This window comes from Mustela putorius, unplaced genomic scaffold (assembly GCF_011764305.1).
Source record: "Mustela putorius furo isolate JIRA1106 unplaced genomic scaffold, ASM1176430v1.1 tig00000275_pilon_pilon_pilon, whole genome shotgun sequence".
NCBI classification, from domain to species: Eukaryota; Metazoa; Chordata; class Mammalia; order Carnivora; family Mustelidae; genus Mustela; species Mustela putorius.
Window position 1 is genome coordinate 32,654,971 of NW_025421341.1, and position 21,637 is coordinate 32,676,607.

The 21,637-nt window shown below is 41.7% G+C and overlaps 1 protein-coding gene across 1 annotated transcript in view; it reads left to right on the forward strand.

Annotated features, from left to right (window-relative positions):
• The first annotated feature begins 2,585 nt into the window (after positions 1-2,585).
• Positions 2,586-21,637, forward strand: part of CAB39 (calcium binding protein 39) — an 86,417-nt gene continuing 67,365 nt past the window's right edge. Inside the window, exon 1 of the mRNA XM_045078881.1 lies at positions 2,586-2,718. The gene's annotated coding sequence lies outside the window, so the exon portion shown is untranslated. The remainder of the gene's footprint in view (positions 2,719-21,637) is intronic.

A 21,637-nucleotide genomic window follows, 5' to 3' on the forward strand; every position in this document is an offset into this window, starting at 1 on the left:
CTCTCTTCTTGCTCACTCAAGGATGGCTTTCCAGAAAATGTCCCTCCGCCCCACATACCTTCATTATCGAATTTTTCCTCGCTACTAAATCATTCCCATTGGCACTTCCATTCTAAAAACAAAACAAAATGAAACAAAACAAAACAAAAATCTGCTTTGAGCCTACATTCCCCTCCAACGGTCACCCTGATTCTGCTTCCCTTTAGAGCAAAACTTCATGAAAAAGTGGTCATGGTCTCTTTCTAGAGCCCCATTCTTTCTAGGTCTCATTCTTTCTAGAGACCATGCCAAGCAGGCTTTCCTACCCTCCTCTATTTCAATGGCACTTAAGGCCACTAGTTACCTATGTGGTAACCGACACCAATGTCCAATTACCAACACTAGCCTTACTTGAACTACTGGCTGCATTTGGTGGCACAAATCCATCCTCCATCCCTGGTCTTCCAGCATGTGATGTTTTCTTCTCACTGCCACCCTGGCTCCTTTTCTCAGAATGTTTTGCTGCGTCCTTGTTATCTTCCTGTCTGACCTCTCAATATCGGAGGGTCTCAGGTTCATCCCCAGCCCCTGCACTTCACTAATACTCCCTAAATGACCTCACTGAGTCCTGAGATTTTACCTGTTCTGTGGGCTCCCAAAGTTCTATCTCCAGCCTGCACCTCTCCTCCACACCCCAGATTTCTATATCCAGTTTCCTAGTTAGGTGTCTAACAGGCAGCTCAAACTTAATATGGCCCCAGATGTATTGAGTTCCTCCCTTCCTGTCTGCTTGTTTAAATCTTCATTTCACCAACTGTATCTTCCAATTGCTTGAAAAGCCAAAAACCAAAACAGTTTGGAAATCAGCAAGAATCTGTAAGCTCTACCTTTTCTTTTTTTTTTTTTTTTTTTAAATATTTTATTTATTTATTTGACAGACAGATCACAAGTGGCAGGCTCCCTGCTGAGCAGAGAGCCCGACGCGGGGCTCGATCCCAGGACCCTGAGATCATGACCTGAGCCGAAGGCAGAGGTTTTAACCCACTGAGCCACCCAGGTGCCCCAGCTCTACCTTTTCAATGTGTCTAAAACTTGACCACTTCTTTCTTCTTCCACCGTTACCACCCAGGGCTGAGCCTGTCTTCTCTTGATGGGATTATTTCAAAGACCTTCTAACCAGTCTCTTGGCTGAAACCCACCGGCCCTTCAGGCTGGTCTTTACAGCCTTTTGAAGGCTCAGGCCAGGGACTTTCTCTGCTTGAAACCGTCCAAATAGCTTCCCATCTCATGCAGAGTGAAAACCAAAGTTCCTCACTTTGTTCTGTTTGGTTCCCCCTTCTCTCCTCCTATTTTCCCCTCTCCCCTCCCTCAGTGCGCTTGCCTCGTTGGGCTTCCTGGTGTCCCATCTCAGGGCCTTCATCCTTGCTGTTCCCTCTGCCTTTCCATACAGGAAGCTCACAACCTGCTTTCTTCCCGTAGCTGCTCCCTGGAGGAGCGCTGTAAATAACAGTGGCTTCCCTTCTCTTCCCTCCTTAGTCTGTGTTGTTTGTCTCCATAGCACCAGAAACCACCCAATGTCCTATATGTGTTGGTTTATTTATTGGCACGTCTCAGGAGCGGGGACTGCTTTGTTCACTGTCCTGCCGCCTAGAATAGTGGCACACAGTAGATGCTCGAAAATACCCGGTTCAATCACAAATTAAACCAAAGCAACAGAGGGAAACAAAAATATGTATGCATGGCATTTCTACATAGCGGACTCTGCTGCCAGAGCTTTGCGATGCATTATCTAGTTCATCCTCATAAGCCTACCGTCCTGTATTGCTATATGGTGTGTGTGTGTGTGTGTGTGTGTGTGTGTGTGTGTAAAGAAACCCCGGCACAAGGACATGAAATAATCCATTGGAGACCATATCGTGGAGCTGGAGTTTAAATCCAGACTGTTGAGTCCTATTAATCTGGATCATTCCATCACTTTCTGCACTCTGGTCCAGAGGATACTACCTGAGAGTTATCTGTCCCTCGCAAGTATGAAAGACTCTGTCTCCACAAAGTGGGCCCCTGGCATTTAGAAAAAATAAAGCTTTGTTAACGGTTGAGGAAGTGGTCGTGGAAGGCGGACATAGGATTCTTCCAGGAAGAGTGCTGAGAAAGGCTGAGCACCAACACTGAAGCGGCAGGTGAAAGAACACTCTCCCCCCACCATACCTTCCCGAGTGCTCTGGCTGCTGCTTTTTCTCCGCGTCCCCTCCCACTTCGGCCTAGGCGCGGACTCCGCTGTCGCGAGTCCGCCCGGCCGCTGGGGCGCGCCCGAGGCCGCAGGGGGCGTTGCGGCACCGCCCGACGTCGCGCCCTCCGCGGCTGCGCAGTGCGTACGTCCAAGCCGGGCTCGGGCCGGGAGCGGGGAGCGGCGAGGCCTGGGAGAGACTGATTCTCCAGCAGCCGGCGAAGGCGAAGGCGGCGCCTGGTCCCGCAGCAGCAGCCGCAGCCGCAGCCCAAGCGAGTGAGCGCAGCAGTGCAGCGGCCACCGCGGGAGCCCCTGGGCCACCGTCCGCCCGCGCAGCCACCGCCGCCGCCGCGGGAGCCGGGAGCCGGGAGCAGGAACAGGCGGAAGACAACGGAGGGGCCGAGCGCCCGAGCCGCGCCGCGGGGACCCAGTGAGCAGCCCGAGGCGGCGGCGGCCGAGGACGGGGACGGCGACGACGCGGAGGCGGAGAGGGAGCCGCCCGGCCCAGCCCGGTGAGTGACCCCCAGCCCGGCCCTGCTCGCGGCGCAGACGCCCGCCCGGCTTCCGCCTGCCCCGGCCCGTCACCGGCCCCCGGGCTGCCTCCATTTTCTCCGGTGGCGGAGGCGGCGGGCCCGTGTGGCCCGCCCTCCCTGCTCGGCTCGGCTCGGCCCGGCCCGGGCCGGGCCCCTTGCGGAGCCTTCGCTCCTAGTCCCCGCCGGCGCGGCGCCCAGCGGCCTGTGGCCGGGGCTCTGGGCGCCCGGTGCTCCCCTGCCACCCCTCGCGGTTCTCTGGCAGGGCTGGCGATTTGGGGCGTCCGCGGCCGGAGTCGGGTGAGCAGGGAGGTGCGGTTCGGGCCAGCTGTCACTCCCATCGCACACGGCTCTGGCCGCCTCACTCCTGGCTCCTGGTAAACTTCCTGCTGTGGGGAGGCAGGCAGCATCTTTTGTGATCTTCATTTGAGGAAAATGCCTAACTGACTTCTGGTTAGGAATTGTGCGGCCGGAGCGTTCCGGAGTTCGGTTGAACCAAGCCGAGCGCTGCACTGCGTGCGGGCACTGTGGTCGGTCCGCGCCAGAGGGATTCGAAGGGGACCCGGGGCCCAAGGTCCCCTCCCCCGAGGAGCTTACGCTCTGGTGTGGGAGATAAGACCAGTACGCAAATAACCTCGATACCAGGAAAGAGGTGATAAGTCCTGTGAAAGAACTACAAAGTGCTAGAAAGACACCCGGGGATGACCGTACCGATCGATCACTTCCGCCTAGCAGAGATCTGGAAGGCTTCCTGGGCGAGGCGGTGCCAAGCTGGGTCTTGAAGGCTCGGTGGGGTTTGGGAGAGGACGGATGGGGAAGAGACGGTATGAGGAGAGACAGCAAACTAGAGGAAAAAGATAAAAAGGCATAGTCTAGAAATAGTGGATAATTCAGTTGTCTCTGGCCATGTTTGGGGAGTTAAGGGTAGGCTACAGAGGTATTGGGGGCCAGACCCTTGAATATTGTAGAGGAGCTATTTGAGTGGCATTCTAAGGTAAACTTAGAGCTCATTACTCAGTGACTCATGAGCCCGGAAATGTAAGCTAGGAGATATTAAGGCCGTCCTGTGAAAGAAAGAGAAGGAGGCCCAGTGAAGGGTTGACGTTCTGTGCCTTGAATATAATGCAGTTTGAGATCGATTTTGACAGCTACAAATAAATTCATGTCCAGGCTAAGCAAAGTACCTTTTGCAAAAAGCTTCATTTAGGTATCATGCTCTTAAGAGGTAATGGAAAGATGCGTGTAAAATAAGCTCTTTGCACATAAGGCAATTCTCTTGGTGCGGTTCACTAAAATGCATCAAAACTTCTCCCACAGTGTATTAGCTGGCTGCACTTTGGAATTACTGAGTTGATCATAACTTCTTCGAAATGGCATTTTGTAAAGCAGTCTAAATTGATGATTTTTAAAATCAGATTGTTACTAGCATTCTGGAATGGCAAGTTGGACATAGAAACTTTTTAAAGAAGGGTAAACGTTTCTTTATATTCAGTTACATAAATATGGGAGAGTGAGAAGTGAAAATCTAGCTTGATTTTGTACATTTTTCCCCAGTTACTAGCAGATAATTAGCTTTACTAATGATTTGTGGAAGCAGCTCAGAACCCATGTTAGTTTCATAAACACTTGTTTGTTGTTTGTTTATATGATGAGTGAATGTCAACTTTTTTCAGTTAAAAAAGCTTATAAAGTGCAAGAGGTACTGGAAAATTTTTAAAAATTATCTTCTGTAATCTTAACACTTAGATTTGGTTTTGCATATTTCCTTTTCAGTTTTCTTATGCTTATTTTTTCCTTGCGTGATGAAAAAAACTGCATGCATATGCATATATATATATATATATATATATACACACAAATTTTATTCAAGTTTTTTGTCATTAAGTATCTTTACGTAAAATATTTTTACCCAAGTAAGGGAATTCCTTAAGTGTATTCCTTTTTTCTGACAAGGTTGCATTTATCTCCGATAACATGCAGTAGTCATGCTTAATAACTGCTCCTGTGGGCTGAACTTTTTTTTAAAGGTGTATTTATTTGTTTTTTTATTTGAGAGAGAGAGTGAGAGAGAGCATGAGAGGGGAGAAGGTCAAAGGGAGAAGCAGATTCCCCGCGGGGAGCTGGGAGGCTGATGCAGGACTTGATCCAGGGGTTCCAGGATCACGACCTGAGCCTAAGGCTCAGCTTAATCACTGAGCCACCCAGGCACCTTGGCCAAACTGTTTTTAAAGGTGCCTTGTTTGAAGTATATTTATTATTTGTAGGATTTAGATCCTATTGCTGATTGAAGAGAGGCTTTATTACTCAGGGTGTGTATTGTCATCAGATATGGAAGAGATCACACATCTCTGCTATATGAGTAGATGTACATTGTTTTTTAAAGATTTTATTTATTTGACAGAGGAAGACATGGTGAGAGAGGGGAACACAAGCAGGGGGAGTGAGAGAGGGGGAGAAGCAGGCTTCCTGCTGACCAGGGAGCTGTATGCGATGCTGGGGGGGTGGGTGGGGGCTTGATCCCAGGACCCGGGCTATCTATATAGGTTAATACTTTTTGATCATGACGTCACAAAGATGCAGGCTACATGTAGTTTTTATGTTGGTGTTTCGTTAGTAAAATACAGAATCTGGTGAAATAATTTGCTGCTATAAGAAAAGGGACTTTTTTTTTCCATTTCAAGACAGTTCACTTTAGTTAATTAGCATTTTAGACTGCAGGTTCTTGCTTAAACTAGTTGGGTTTTTTTTCCTTTTGCTTTACATTCTAAATATTAATTCTCTGTTTCTGTTTCTAATGGGATATAAAGTGAGATGTTGAGTTAGATTGTATAAATTTTCATAAAGTTGGTGTAAAAGAGTAGTTAGGAAAGTCTAACGTAGATATGGGGTTTGGCTTTATCATTTGGTTTTATTTGAATCTTTATTTTTATATTGCAAATGTATATACCACAAAGCATCCTTTATAATCTTTGAATATTTAAAGTTTTTTCTTTGACCATCTTTTGCAGTTTACAGATTTCTGTAATTACTACCATGCTTTCCCTAGAGTATTTTTTCCAGGAGAGATTGATTATTGATTAGTTACAGCTTTGCCATCTGCCATAAAAATACAGACATAAATCCACATCCACCTTGAGCACACAAAATATAAAATCCACTATAGGGTAGAATTTCACTTCAGGTAGTATCTTCTGGTTACCTTCCTAGTGGTGTTTCTGTTTTACAAATCCACTTTCTCCTTTTCCACTGCTCCTTTTAACTAGGAATTTTATTTTATGGATGTTGTCTGGTGTTCCAGAACTAGGAGTGTGTTAGGTGCATTAGTATGGATAACAGCAAAAGTGTTGGTAAAACTTTGTTGTGTCATAAAATTGTGGGAAAGAAAATCACATTCCACCTCTATCAGGTTAGGTTGCTTGGGATTTGTTTTATTATTTCTAAAGATGTAAAGATCTTGTATTTGTATGAGCGCAGATTAAGTCAAGTAGCCTAAAAATTGCATAACAATTTAGTCATCAGTCTGTAGTTTGGTTTTTACTGGAAAGAAGACTGGTGTTGGGGCCACCCTTAATTAAAGAAGGAACTGAGCTGTATGGGAGTTCTTCCTCTGTTGTCTCATCATTCTGATGCTATCCGACTGGACCCTAGTCACTGCCTTTATCAATCCAGAGTATGATGGCAGAGCAAAGTGAGGCAAACATTTCTACTACCAGCAGTTGTGGGAGTAGACCAGACTACTAAGTAGACAGGTAAATGTTAAATGTTTGTTCCAAGTCCACATCTGCTTCTCGGGCCTTTCCAGGATGGTGAGAAGAGTTACTGCAAGATGGGTGACAGATGCGGGACTGCTAGTGATGAAATGAAGGTTAACAGGTTGTTGCCATTAGCATTTTATTTTGGGATTTATGTGTGTGCATATATGTAGGTATGATTCTCTACTGTACTGAGCCTCCTGGCCCCACTGTGCTTTTAGAAGGGGTGAAGGGATGGCAGAATTGTGCTTTATTAGCAGCTGTGATGGTAAACTGGCAGAGGAAGGAAGATTGGCATGCAGGGAATTGCAGGAGGTCAGTCAGGTGTGAAGGGGCCCCAAAGGAGGGAGTAAAGACCGCCTGGCCATTTATGTAGGCAGTGTCCAGCACACACCTGTTCACATGATACAGTGTGTCTAACTTGAGATTTTGATACTCAAAGTACAGTGTTGTAGGTTTGGGTTTGCTTGTTTATATGTATATACGGATTTTCATATGCACGGTTACAAAGATGGAGAAAGTCTAGTTAACCAGTATTTAGTAGTAGTCTGGTTTTATATAATAATTATTCCTTGGGAACATTATCCATCAGATCACTCCTTGAGGACTAAGGAGGTATAATAATAAAAACATCACAACACTTGGATTATTTTAATAAAATGTTCAAGAAACAAAATATACCTTTTGTAGCTTGATCTTAAGTTGCTATTTTATAACTTTGTCTAACTAACTGTAGCTTGATCTCCTACAAGGAACTGTGAACACGCCACTCATGGTTCTTTCCCTCCACAGTGTATTATCTATGAGCTGTATTTGGGCACAAAGAAGAAGTACATTTCTTTCTACATGTCTGTAGTTAAAGCCCACTCTGGGATTTATTGACTTCTGAGTGGCTGTGGCTTTGTTACTAGTGCTTCAAAGCACTAGCAGACTCCTTGCAACCAGACTCCCTGGATAATTGAACCCTCACTGTCCTGTGGCCTCTATGATGTTAGGCAAGTTCCTCCACTTCACTGTAGCTTGGATTTCTTGGACAGGTGTGATATACACCATATCTGAGAAAACTGTAGCAGAATTAAAGTAGTTACTACATCTAACATGCTCAGAACAGGGCCTGGCACATACGAAGTACTGGACTTAGTAAGTTTTGTGATGCTGCTGATGCCAGACTATTTCAGGGGAGAAGAAAGGTGAGAATTTTAGAGACCCTATTTCTGCAGATGGGCACAGGTCCACTGTTACTAGAGCAAGTGATGAACCTTGAGCTGTAACTGGTGGGGCTTTCTACAAAGTGGTGTCAACCTGGTCAGGGTCGTGTGACTTATTAGCCACGGGACTGATCTCAGAGCCTGCTTCTCTTCATTCTTTATCTAGTTTGCTTGAAAGAAATTAAGTTTTATACTTTATGCAGTAATGTCTTTTTGAACCTTTACACTAACATTTACAAAGATTATTTTCACATATTAAATGGTCTTTGGTGCATAATCCTTTTTAAAAGGTGTTTATTCGTGTTTATCATTTTGATGTAGCTGACAAGTTTTTTAAGGGTGGTTGTTTGAGGTTAAAAGTTGGGATAGACAAAAACCCAAAATAGATCGGGGGAGAAAATTACCATTGAGTACTATGGAGTGTTGGACAGACCTCTAAGGTAGGTAGTTCTCTAGCATCATTCCAGATAGAAAATGAAAGTGGAGGGCCTTGTCCAGGGTCACACAGGCATTGTACAGTTGAGCTGGGATTTGAACCCAGATTTGCCTCATTTTAAAATGTGTGCTCCTTGGAATATGGTATTAAGTTTTATTTTCCTTAATAGGGTCTTGGTTTTTTCCTGACCATTTTTGATTTAGTACTTCAGAATTGAGGTTTGTAAATAAAGCTTAATTAGGGTTTTAGTAGATTTCCAGACAGTAACCATGTTATAGTACAAAATGAGATGGTTTGTTCTACATACTCTGGTTGTTGAGAGCTGTAATTTGATTAGTGGTTTCTAGTTTTAGTTAGGCCAGTGGGTAGTGTTTATTTTTCATACTAGTCTTGTACAGAAGATGGGAGGCCTTTGTTACAGTGGGCAACACAGAAGCCTGGGGATTGGAAGGCCTGGGCTGGGTCCTGCCTGACTCAGTGACTAATCATTTCACTCTAGGCAAGTCACTCCACCTCTTTGGGCTTCAGTCATGCCATTATTATGCGAATAGGACCAGACAGAAAGTCCCTTTTTTTTTGCTCATATTTTCAGTGATCCTGTGTGTAAACTTTTCTGACTTGTCTTTTTTCCCCTTGTACTACGAACCTCTTCTTTTGTAGTCTTTAAGTCCGTTTCTTTACAAGGGCTTTATGGCATATAACCATTCTTTAACATTGTTCTCTTCTGGTTGGCCAGGTGCCTAGTCTTAGTTCACCATATGGTAGCTCTCTGCTTCAGGTAATGTAACATGACAGTATGTATTTTCTGCTTTTGTACTTAGGAATAAATGGTTAAGAACGAAATGTTATCTGCTTGTAAAGTACAAGCTTAGTAAGTCAAGTTAATGATTAGCAAATCCTCAAGCTTTACATCAAATTCATTGTCAGCTTTTAAGTATATATGCTGTGAAGTTCTAAGAACTCTTCGTTTTGGGAAAAGGAAAAATATCACCAAAGGCAATAAGAGTGGAAAAGTGGAAAGGACCAAAATGTAGAATCCCATTTGAAGACGTGAAGAACATGTTTAAGATAAGTATTCATCGACTGTCATTGATTCTAACCCGCTAATAAAGGTGGTATGCTAGCTTGGATCATAGGGTCATTTTCAGCTGAGATTCTCTCACTGATAAGAGATGGCAGCTGTTTGCCACCCCTGAGCGTTCATAACTCCTAAACATCTATTATGAATTAATTTGTTCCACAAGCAGTTTTTATAGCCCATTATGCTGAGTCCTATTCTATAGGCCAGTTGCAAAGAGTTCCTAGTCTAGGTAAACAACTCTTTCTCTCTCTGCTGGCATGTTATCAGCCAGTTCATTTACTTCTGAATTCTCCAGACAGGGAGACAGAACTCAGGTCACGAATGTGACCTTTACAGATCATTTGGCCCTGTATAGTATGGTTTTATTCTCTGTTCATCTTGTGTTCATGTTTGAGTTTTTCTTATGTATCTAAGTTTTGTACTGTAGGTAGTAATTTATTTGAAATCTTTGAAATAGATAGTAATTTATTTAAAATCTTTTTTCATATCATCTTCTCTTCCTTCTTCTCCCACCTGTGTTTTTAATTAGAATACTTGTTTGTGTAAATGCTTATTAAATGATAGAGATGTGTAATAGTTTGATAAAACTGCTCAGCAGAGATGAATAGTAACCAAAATACCGTTTTCTGTGTATTTTATTTATCTCTGCTATATTTGTGCTTATGTCAAGGTTTACAAACTATAATAGCTGAAGCTTATTAGGATTTCCCTTTTTCAGATAAGCTCACTTAAACCAGTGTTTCACAAATTCTGTTTTGTTCAACATTAGTCTTATGAGAGATTGGCTGTTGGTGAGAGAAGTTTCAGAATGAAATTTAAGTTTGGGAAAATATTGGGTTAAAAACTGTTAATCGGGGCACCTGGGTTGCTCAGTGGGTTAAAGCCTCTGCTTTTGGCTCAGGTCATGGTCCCAGGGGATCGAGCCCCACATCGGGCTCTCTGCTCAGCAGGGAGCCTGCTTCCTCCTCTCTCTGCCTGCCTCTCTGCCTACTTGTGATCTGTCAAATAAATAAATAAAAAATCTTTAAAAAAAAAACTGTTAATCAGATTTTAATTTTTGGTAGTGATTGTGTTACTGTTTTTCATCAGAGTTGGTCAGAGTTTTTAGTAATGTACATTGAGGCTGTCCAGAAAGGAAATATAATGTGCAGTATTTCCCAATTCGCCAAGTTTATTTGGTCACAAGAACACCCCCTCCACTCAAGAAACACTCCCCGCAAAGTCTTGAAGGGTTTCTACTGGAATACAGTTTGAGAAATCTTTTTTTTTTTTTGGTAAAGATTTTATTTATTTATTTATTTGACAGTGAGAGATCACAAGGAGGCAGAGAGGCAGGCAGGGGCGATGGAGGGGAGGGGAAGCAGGCTCCCCGCTGAGCAGAGAGAGAGCCAGATGCAGGGCTCTATCCCAGGACCCTGAGATCATGACCTGAGCCCAAGGCAGAGGCTTAACCCACTGACCCATCCTGGCACCTTGAGAAATCTTATTTACAGACTTTTTAATATCCATACATAGTGTGGAATTCAGAGAGCATTTACTTTTTGATTGGGATGATTACTTATGTCAGGTTTGAAATCCAACAAAGGTTGGGATAATTCATTTTCAGTTTTGTTAAGTAAAAGAATGGACACTTCAGATAAGTGGCCTTTTTAAGCCTTTTTTTTTTCTTTTTTTAACTTCAACCTATGGTGAGAAATTACATTTTTGATTAGTGACCCAGCACCATACATAAACACACTGTCAAAACTGTGAAGTTTCGCCAAACAATACTTGGGCCTTCCTGTGTACGATGTGTCCAAATAGTTTTAGTCCTGCTTTATTTTTTAATGTAATGAGCAACTAAAACAATGCACCATGTAATTTGAGAAATACTGAGCGATTACATGAGTTTATAAATGCCTAAGGTACTATTGGGAGAAGGCCCTGGAGAGACCGGTAGAAAACTAAAGCTCAGCATAGAGATAAGAAGAGGGGCTCTAGACTTGGAATTCCTTCATTTAGATTCTGGTGGTGCTTTGTTGGGTGGGTATTTAATGCCATTTTGCCTCAGCTTTCTCATCTGTAAAATAACAAGAATAGAACCTGCACATAAAGTACTTGTGAGAATTCAGTGAGAAATGCTTTACATAACATGCCTGATATGCTCTAAGTGCCCAGTCCATTTTAGCTTTTGTGATAACTGAGGCTCTAAGACTCTCTGCTCTACCATACACATTTTCAAAAATACTTTAAGCCTTTGTAAGTGTTAAAGTGGCCTTCAGTGAACCTGGACTCTTTTTGATCTGTAGCTAGATGTGTCATTCATTGGGATATCAGCCTTCTGGGATAGTTTTAAAATAGTCAAAAGGACCCACTTAAAATTGTTTTGCCTCATAGTTGCAAATGGACTCACAATTGGTGATCTGTATGCCATATTGTATATTTTTAAACTATTCTCTTGTAACGGTATTCTTAAATTTAGAATAATCTTGCTTTTATAATGTCATCAAGTACAGATATGTACATACCTACATCATTGATTTGGCATTCTGATAGTTTTAATTCACTAAAAGAAGAACAAGGCAAAGCAAAAGTTGCTGTTTCTTGTTTTATGCTCATTTCTGCAGGTTTTAAAATTCCCACATCCTCAGTATTTCATATTGCTATTGGGAGTTTAATTTTGTGTCCTGACCCAAGAAAAGGGACCTTTAGAGGAGATTAGCAATGTTGGGGGCCAAATCTAGTTTGTAGACTGTTCACTGTTGTCCTGAGCATAGCTTGGCCTCATTTACCTCACCAATAATGTTGGACTATTTGCTAGGACTTGAAGTTATTTTGATGTTTTTACAAGATTATTTTACTTATGTTCACCTACTGAGGTGTTGGGTGTTGTCGGTCCCTGATTAAATGTTTCTCTGTTTGTCTGTCTCTCTCTTTTTAAAACATTTTATTTATTTATTTATTTGACAGAGAGCTAGTGAAAGCCAGAACACAAGCAGGGAGAGTGGGAAAGGGAGAAGCAGGCTTCCTCCTGAGCAGGGAGCCCACTGTGGGGCTCTATCCCAGGACCTGGGATCATGACCTGAGCCCCCAGGCACCCCAACTGTTTGTCTCTTTATTGCCCATTTGTCCTCAGTAGGGCCTGGGGTTGCTGAAATGAGAGGTTCCATTTGGCATCTTTGGGGTAGCCAGAAGGTTCTCTATGTGTATGAGCAAAAAAAATGAAGTAAAAATTAAAAATTGCTAACATAGCATATATATGTTAGTGTCTGGTAGAAAGTTGAAAGCCTCTCTATCTTGACCTCATTTAATCCTTTAATAACCGTATTTTCATTCCCATATTTTTGGGCGAGTAGATGCAGAAAAAAGAAGCTAGATAATTGGTCTGAAGTCATACACCTAGATTTGAAACCCTGGTCCCAGATTGTACAGTCTTAACCCACCAAACTCTTGCTTCCACCACAAGGTACTGAACATAGAATCATCCAGGAACACAGGGAATTTCTGTTACAGAAATATGAGGTCCAGTTTTCTGGTCAGGATGTGTGAGGTCCTAGGATACTGAGAGAATGTTCACATTACTGATTTGCTTTCAGGGACCTTTGAGGAGCTGTGAAGAGAGGGAGCTGTGCAGGAAGATTAGAGATGCTGATGCACTGTTTGTCCAAAGAAGGGAAAGATGGAATCCACAAATCGTAGAGACTGAAATTGATGTTGATTGCTGGGACATACTCTAGAAGGGAGTGAGTCCTTAGCAAAGTGTTGATTTCTAGAAGCTACCAGATATAGTTTAGTAACTATTTCCTTTCGTAATAGAATTCTCCATTTCTTAGGTAAGGATGTAGGGAGGATACAGGTATCTGTAAAGATTCATAGTTTCATTCATACTTGAGATTATGTAAAAAATGTTAAAGTGTGTAAGTTGGAATATTTGCTAGGACTTGAAGTTATTTTGATGTTTTTACAAGAGTATTTTACTTATGTTCATTGCATTAGAATATAAGCTGTATAAGGTGCTTTTTCTAAGTGCTATATAGCAAATTAGTCATAGATTGAATGGCCCACATCCCTGTGCCTTGCCTTCTCAAGTACTTGAGAAGGCAAGGCACTTAAAGGAACTAGAACTGTTAATTTCTTCCTGGTTTGTGCACACAGCATGGTAAATATTTTCTAGCTTTATATTGTTAAAATTATTCATCTCTGTTCTTTATAATTGGTCATACCCATTTGTTTACTCAAGAGCTAGTCGTGCTTTTATCCCTCAGCACTATGTAGTATGTGATTAGAACCTGTGTTGATGCGAAGAGGGCTGAACAGTAGAGTACATTCCTTCTTCACACAAGGTAAAACCCTCATGGGGGTGGTAGTGAGGGTAAGGCATGTTCATTTTTTTCTTGTTTGTCTTAGGAAGGCTGCCCCACTTTTAAACTTACATATGGTGAAGGAAGACAGAGATGAGTCTGCTTAGCATAGTACACTGTGTGCAAACACCCCATAGGTGTGTGGAAAGGGCAAAACTATCTTTTACAGAGGATTTTGTTGTTGAAAGGAGGAAGGAATAAGAAATAGTAGGAGCAAGACAGAGGAGTACATCCAGAAAGAATTGAACAGAGAAAATTGAGTCTAAATGAGTGTGTTATATACAATTTTGAAAGATCTAATGATAAAAGTGGAACTGGTTGCTTTTCAGAACTATCTTAAGAAGTGGAGCACTTGGGGCACCTGGGTGGCTCAGTGGGTTAAAGCCTCTGCCTTCGGCTCAGATTGTGATCTCAGGGTCCTGGAATCGAGCCCCGCATCAGGCTCTCTGCTCAGCAGGGAGCCTGCTTCCTCCTCTCTCTCTCTCTTTCTCTGCCTGCCTCTTTGCCTACTTGTGATCTCTTTCTCTATCAAATAAATAAATAAAATCTTTAAAAATTAAAAAAAAAATGCAACGTGTAAAAAAAAAAAGGTGGAGCATTTGAAGGGGTGCCTGGGTGGCTCAGTTGATTAAGTGTCTGACTCTTGGTTTCAGTTCAGGTTGTGATTTCAGGGTCGTGAGATCGAGCCCCATGTGGGGCTCCAAGTGCTGCGTAGAGTCTGCTTCTTTCTCTGTCCTCCTCTTTCCTCGTTCTCCCCGCCACCCCTCGCCCCATGTACATTCTCTCTTTCTCTCATCCTCTCAAATAAATAATTTAAAAAAAAAAAAAAAAAGAAGTGGGGCACTTGAAAAGATTATTAATCATGGAATGTATTACATACAGCTTAAAGGCCATGGCCTCCCAGTCAAAAAAGTGAGTGGAGGTCTGGATCTGGATGATACAGAAATTGTAAGTTCTCTTTAAAAATTTAAAGAGACTTTTCAATAAATACTCATTTATTCTAGATCCTAGACTACCAAAAGATAACAAAATTATGTTTCAAAACTAGCAAAAGCTCTTAGAAACCTGATAGAATATAAGAACAGCAACCTGATAAGACATTACAAAGGAAGAATACTATGTTTCAGTTTCATTTATGGAAGTAGTCATGAAAATCCTAAGTAAAACATCAGCAATTAATTAAATAGGAAATTCTCTTAATTAAAGAGGGCAAATAACACCTAACACCTGGTATTTACTGTGTGCCAGCCATTCTAATTATTTCAGTTAATCTTCCCACTAACCCCAACAAGGAGGTTGTTATTGGTGTTATTATTACCTTCATTTTGCAGATGAAGGAGTTTAGATCAAGAGGTAAAATAATCTGCCCCAGGATGAATTGGTGGTAAGTCACAGAGCCTGGGTTTTCAAACCCTTGGGGTCTCACAGCAGTACATATTGCCCCCTTGTGTGCCAACATAACAATGCTGTTTGACCAGTTCTTGATTATGAGCCCTTTAAAAGCTGGTAGGAGATAAAAGAGTATCTTCCTTAAACCAACAGCAAACAGCCTACCAACGGGAAAGCTGTAGTAGAATTCCCCCTTGAAATAAGAAAGTGAAATAGGCATGCCCGGTAACACTTCTCATATTCTATACCACCCTGGCCAGTACAATAAAACATCAAATAAAACATGTAACTATTAGGGAAAAATGGTGGAAAATAACAATATGTGCAGATGTTACAATAAAACCTAGGAAACCCAACAGAATCAACTGAAAACTGGAAATAAGAGTTCAGTAAGAGAACCATATACCACATAAAGATATGAAAAATTTGTAGCATTTTTTCTTTCTAGCAATATTCAGTTATAAAAATATTAGCAGAAAAATCTCATTATGAAACACCTAAGGTGGGAGGGATCTGTGACATGGGCATTTTCCTCTATAAATGCAGTGAACTATAGATGTTAAATGATTTTAAATAACCAAATATTGCCAAGAGAGACTGATTTTCATCACCACTAATAATTATGTGCAGGTGACCGCATGGCTCTGCTTTAAGTTGGAGGGTGCTTTGCCCTCAGGGTAAATGAAATAGAAAAGTTGGCTGGCCATAGGGGAGGGAAGATAGCCACAGTTTGGTATGGGTGACCAAAAGCCCTGTTTGCCAGGGAAAGTCCGGGTTTATGCCTCTTGTCCCTACATAATTATTTATCGCATCCCCCTTCATTTGCCTAATTGTCCTGGTTAGGATGATAAATTGGCTGTTGCAAAACTAGCTGTTTCTTGACCTCCTGTCCTCAGTTTTTGGTGCTCAGGGTACAAGGCTGTCTGTCAGATCCTCAAGTTGCTTGGTTTTGAAGCACTAGTTCCAGAGCCATAGCAGCTACATTCCCTCAGGAACCAAGAGGGCTTTTCACTCCATTGCCTTGAGTTGGTCTCTGAATAAGAGCCATGATGTTCTATCTCTACAGTGTTCTGCTTTGCCTCAAGTCAGACACTGAGAGACACTGAGACTCTCTAAATGTAAACACCTTGTTTTCGCCCAGATTTCATCTCTTCCACTCTTCCTCCACTTCTCAAGAATGACTGAAGAAGAGAAGGTATGGCGTTCTAGTTAAGTGGTTCTTCTTGGGTGCCGTAAAACTTTTCAGGGAGGTGGTAACACCACTATTCAGACCCTTATATTTATGTAGTTTTTTAAACCTGTATACTTTCTTTTCCATATTCCAAGTGTTAGAGCAGTGGTATCCAAAAGGAAAAATCAGGATTTGACAAGGTCATCTTGAGAGCTCAGTTTAGGATGGCTAGGGGAAAAGTACATTTAATTTGCATTTGATTGAATAATCTCAAACTTTATTCTCAGTTAGTGAAAATAAACAGACACACCTGTTTTCACGTTGTTACTATTTTCCTGTTTCTTCCTCTGTCATTTAATGACACATTTCAGATCTTCAGCTGCAAATGCAGGTATGCGGAGTACATCAAGAATAAAGACAGTGCCAGTCTTAGTGGCCGCGAGGCCCGTCTGGGCCCTCTCAGAGGTTGAGAGGAGAAATGTCTGAGTCCTGCCTTTGTTAGAGCTGTCTTTCTGGGGCACAAGAGTAGAGCAGAGATAGCTTACAGGTAGCCCCTGTGTTGCTTGGAATTCTTGTTTTTTCCAACAAGGTAGGGATTTAGTGAAAGCTTATCTCAGGCAGAGTCAAAACGCTACTAGTTTGGGAAAAGGCGACAGTGCCCCAGGGTCTTCACCAGCGATTGGAACCAGGAGCACAAACTCCATTATGACCATGCACTTGCTCCTGCGTTTTGCTGCTTACTCAGACTCATTGTGCACACAGGTCATTCCCACCTGATAGCAAGCCTGGCCATCTGCATTTCATAAATGTGCTTTCATGGAGCGTCAGCCCTGCAATTAGAGACTTTAAGGAGAGGTCTGCTTTCCCCTCTAGGTTACTTTGCTAGGGCCCACAGGAGTGTGGTTCTTACAGGACTGTAGCACCTCCCACTGTAGCTTTGTTAATGTTTGGGGGAGGGGAGCAGTTGCCAGAAGGAGATGGTGCTGGGTGCAAGGTAGAATGACCCTCTGACCTTCACAACTGTGAGGATTATTGAGGTTCTTCTCCCGTCTGATTTGTTTTAGGTGCCCAAAAATAAGTTCAGATGAACTTCTTGGTTATTTGTCCATTCCGAGGCCACATATTCCTTCCTATTGTCATTTTGTCCCTTATCTCTCACTTTGGCCTGAAAAGCAGGCTCCTCTGCCCTTAGATATCCTCAAGGCCCAGAGGAGTCTGAAGGCCTGGATCACAGAATCCCAAAGGAATTCCACCCCTGACTAAAAGCTACTGCACTGATAGTCCTTCCGCAATCCCAGAAATACATGGGGAGGGATTGGAATGTTTGCTACCCAAGGGTGGAATGTTCTGCTTTGTTAATCTGCTTTTAGTCTAAAGTACCAGTATTTGATTGGGTGGCATTTTAGTTTCTCATCATTTGTAGTTTGTTAACATTTACCTTGTGCCCTTTGCCTGTCACCCTCCTGCCCCGCCCTTACCCAACTTGTATTCTTACTGTTGTTTCTCATTTCTGAGAAGAGATAGAATAGAATAGATAGAGTAGAATATAGAACAGAAATTTGAATGTATAGCTCAACCATTTTAATTTATGAATGGTATTTTTAATATTTGTTGAATGGAATACATTTCATATAACTGGTTAAAAAGTATTTTTCTGTAAAGGTAGCCATTTAGAACTTAATGTCTTCGATGCTTCACACTTAGTAGGAGCTTGAAAAAGATGTTGAATAAACTTGGAAATACTTTTATTTATTCTTACTTACCAGAATGACAGGTACTGAATAGGCCTTGTGCGCTGGAGTAGGGGCTGCTTGAGAGACAGTATTGAAGGCCAGGGCCATTGTTACACAGGTAAGAATTCTTTGACTATGAATAAAAATGATAGAAGTACCTTATTTTACTGTACCCCATACATGCTGATTGCCTTGATACATTTTTCCCTGTTTGACTTGATGTAGTAATCTCTCCCAGACAGAATGTCCCCTTAGCAGGGTCACCTATTTTCACCTAAACAGGAGAATTGATCACACAGTATTTAACAAATTTATCATGATGGTAAGGTTAAAAGCCACATCCTCATGCTAAAATTAGCTATTCTTTCATGTTCCTTGCTTTCCAGTTGAGCGAAATGGAAAAGGGTAATAGTTCCTTCTCTTTTCTTCCCCCTTATGTCCCCTCCTCCTTCCCCACCTCACCCCAAACACATAAGGAACCAAGGAAAAATAAGGAAAGGTGAAGAGAATGATTCCCGGGGCAGGGTAAGTACATAAATAAAGACATGTCTTTGACACTAGCTAGTCTCCCACTGGGGCAGGCTTACCCTCTGCCCACCGCCCCCCCCCCCAGCCAAGAAACACTTGTAGAAAGCCCTGTTTTCATTAACATTAACTTCCTGTTTGAACCACTAAGATTCTGACAGTTTTGCAATATGGCTAGCAATAATCCAAGCATTTGGGAAATAAAAACCAAGAAGGTAGATTCTTGAGGCCAGCATAGAAATAATAATCTCTATATGGGTTTTTTTTTTTTTTTTTTGCAGATCATAGAGCACTTTCACAAATATTATAGTCCCCACATTCACTTGAGTTAGTAGATTCTTCTGCTGAAATAGTAAAGGAAACATGGAGTCCCACATTCAGTACTTTTGTAAAAAGAAATGTGTTTTCGGTCTTAAGTAATTGCATCCATCATAGATAGTGCTTTCTGAATGTTTGGGGGCCTCTACCTAAACCTTAACTTTTGGACTTCCTTGGATATAAGATGTTTTTGTTGTGTATTTTAGATACAGATTTCAGATTAAAAAGTAAGTTTTCCATTGTGACTGTATTGTGATGTCAGCACTCACCTGGAAAGCACCACTCCATCAAGTGTGGAATGTTCTTTGGGCAATAAAAGAAGGCATGTGATTATTCTGTAAACAGCCCTTGAGTTTACAGTGAGGTTTTTTTTTTTTTTTTTTTTTACCTTCTGTCTTCCTCTTCACTTGATACTTTATTACCCACCAGAGCTTGATAAAATTACAAAATAATTTTTGTTTTCTTACCATAATTCAGATTGTCTCATGAAGCTCTCCAGCTCTCAATTGTAATACATTTTCTGACTCTGATCCAAGTTTATCCTATCTATAAAACACAGCTCAAGAAGGATCTAAGTTTAAGTCTGAGGTCTTGAGCACACAGTACTGTGCCTTTCCTCTGAACTTGCTCCTCATATCACTTATTTGGGCTTTTTCATACGGGTCTTGTGGCATGCGTTAGTCTCTATAGATTACAGTCTTTCTGTGTGTACACCTTGTCTCCCCTGTTGTATTCAAAGGCCTGGAACAACAACTAGTAAATGTGTACCACAGGCTGAGGGGTGGAAAGAATGTGTTGACTCCTTAGGAGAAATCCTCTTTGAGTAAAATGTTTTACACAAACCTCTAAAAGGCCCAGGAACTGTGTATTCTGTGATTCTGAATACTTTTGGCTGGAAAAAGCCTATTTACACTAAATACCACTATACGGTGGCCTTAGTGCAGTTTAAAAAGGAAACATCTTCAGATCTCCAACTATGGTGCTGCAGCTCAGGCTGGTTTTGTGGCATGTTTGTGCTTTCATGGGCGTGTGGCCAGAACAGAAATAGCAGTGCTGGACCTTGAAGGAGAATGATTTTCCAGGTTTATATCTGATCCTCTAGATAGAAGTTTGAAGGTTGTTAATTTTTTTTTTTTTTTAAGATTTTATTTATCTGAAAGAGAGACCGCAAGCACACATACGCGTTGGCGGGGAGGGGCAGAGGGAAAGGTAGAGAGTCCCAAGCAGACTCCTTGCTGAGTGTGGAGCCCAACATGGGGCTTGATCCCATGACCCTGAGATCATGACCTGAGCTGAAATCAAGAGTCAGGCAGTCAACCAACTGAACCACCCAGGCGCCCCTGAAGGTTGTAAATTTTCAAAAGGCACTTGTTTTTTCATCAGAATAACTAAAAAGAAAAAATTATTTCACCACCCTCAGGTGTACCCTTGTATAACCACAGCATTTCTTTTACTTTTTTGATCTATCTTGACACAAAAATAATTTTCTAAAAGCCCTTTTTTTTTTTTTCAGTATTTGAACTTTGTTTCCAATTTTCTCACTTGTTTACAGTTCCAGTTTTTAATTACACATTCTTTTTAGGGAATTATCATCTTTTTAAAAGAGCAGGATTGGCTTTTGCTTTTGCTTTTCTTATTTACTAAAACATGAGTGAAACCATGATGTTTGCCCATGATCATGTGGACTGTGTTTACACAACCCTGCAGCAAAGTGAGCAGTAAATTTAACTAGAAGAAAAATGGATATATGATTTCATGCCTGAAGACTGATGGCTTCACATTTTAAAATGAGGACATTGATTGACCTTTTGTATTATTAAAATGCAGTATTAATTTGTAAAGCAGACGTGATAACCACTACACTATGGAACTGCAAGCTTAATGCAGTATTAATTTGTAAAGAAATAGTTGTGACATTCACATTTTCTGTAACTAATTCTAAAACTATAACAATGTCACTCTTAAATCCTTAAGACCATTTGTAAATGAATCAATGTAGATAAAATTAAAGATGGCACATCATATTGATAAAAGGCCATTAACATATTTATGGAACTAGTTAATCATTCATGTATTACAGATGTTTCTCAATAAGACTTTGTAGTATGTAACTAATTTTGAAACTTTTTTTTTTTAAGATTTTATTTATTTATTTGACAGATCACAAGTAGGCAGAGAGGCAGGCAGAGAGAGAGAGGAGGAAGCAGGCTCCCCGCTGAGCAGAGAGCCTGATGCAGGGCTGGATTCCAGGATCCTGGGATCATAACCCACTGAGCCACCCAAGCGCCTCCTAATTTTGAGTCTTTTTTTTTTTTTTTTTTAATTTATTTGACAGACAAGAGATCACAAGTAGGCAGAGAGAGAGAGAAGGAAGCAGGCTCCCTGCTGAGCAGAGAGCCCGATGCAGGCCTCGATGCCAGGACCCTGAGACCATGACCTGAGCCGAAAGCAGAGGCTTTAACCCACTGAGCCACCCAGGCGCCCCCTAATTTTGAGTCTTAAGCTTAGTCATGAAATCTTTTTACCTTACGATAATTGGAAAAGTTCAACATCATGAGTAAGTTAGCTGTCATTAGTAAAAGAGCTCCTCAGATTGATTCGAAGTTTTGCAAACTACAGATTTCATCCTGTTATTCTTTTGTGAAATCAGCTTAGCATTTTAAGAGGGAGGAAGGAAACGGCGGACTAGGACAGAATAAAATAGAATAAAGAGTAACATGGTAATTTTAGTAGATAAGGATAAGTACTCTTCGGTGGTACTGTACGTGTGTATGATACTTATTTTTTATGTGTGAATATATGTGTGTCATACGGTCAGAGAAATCTGTAAGCTGTCACTGCTAGTGGTAATGCAGTTAGGTGGCCTGGTGGCCTTGTGGTTGTTTAAATGGCTGTACAAACAATACACATTGATGGCATGCTTTAATTGGAAAGCTTCATTATTTGTA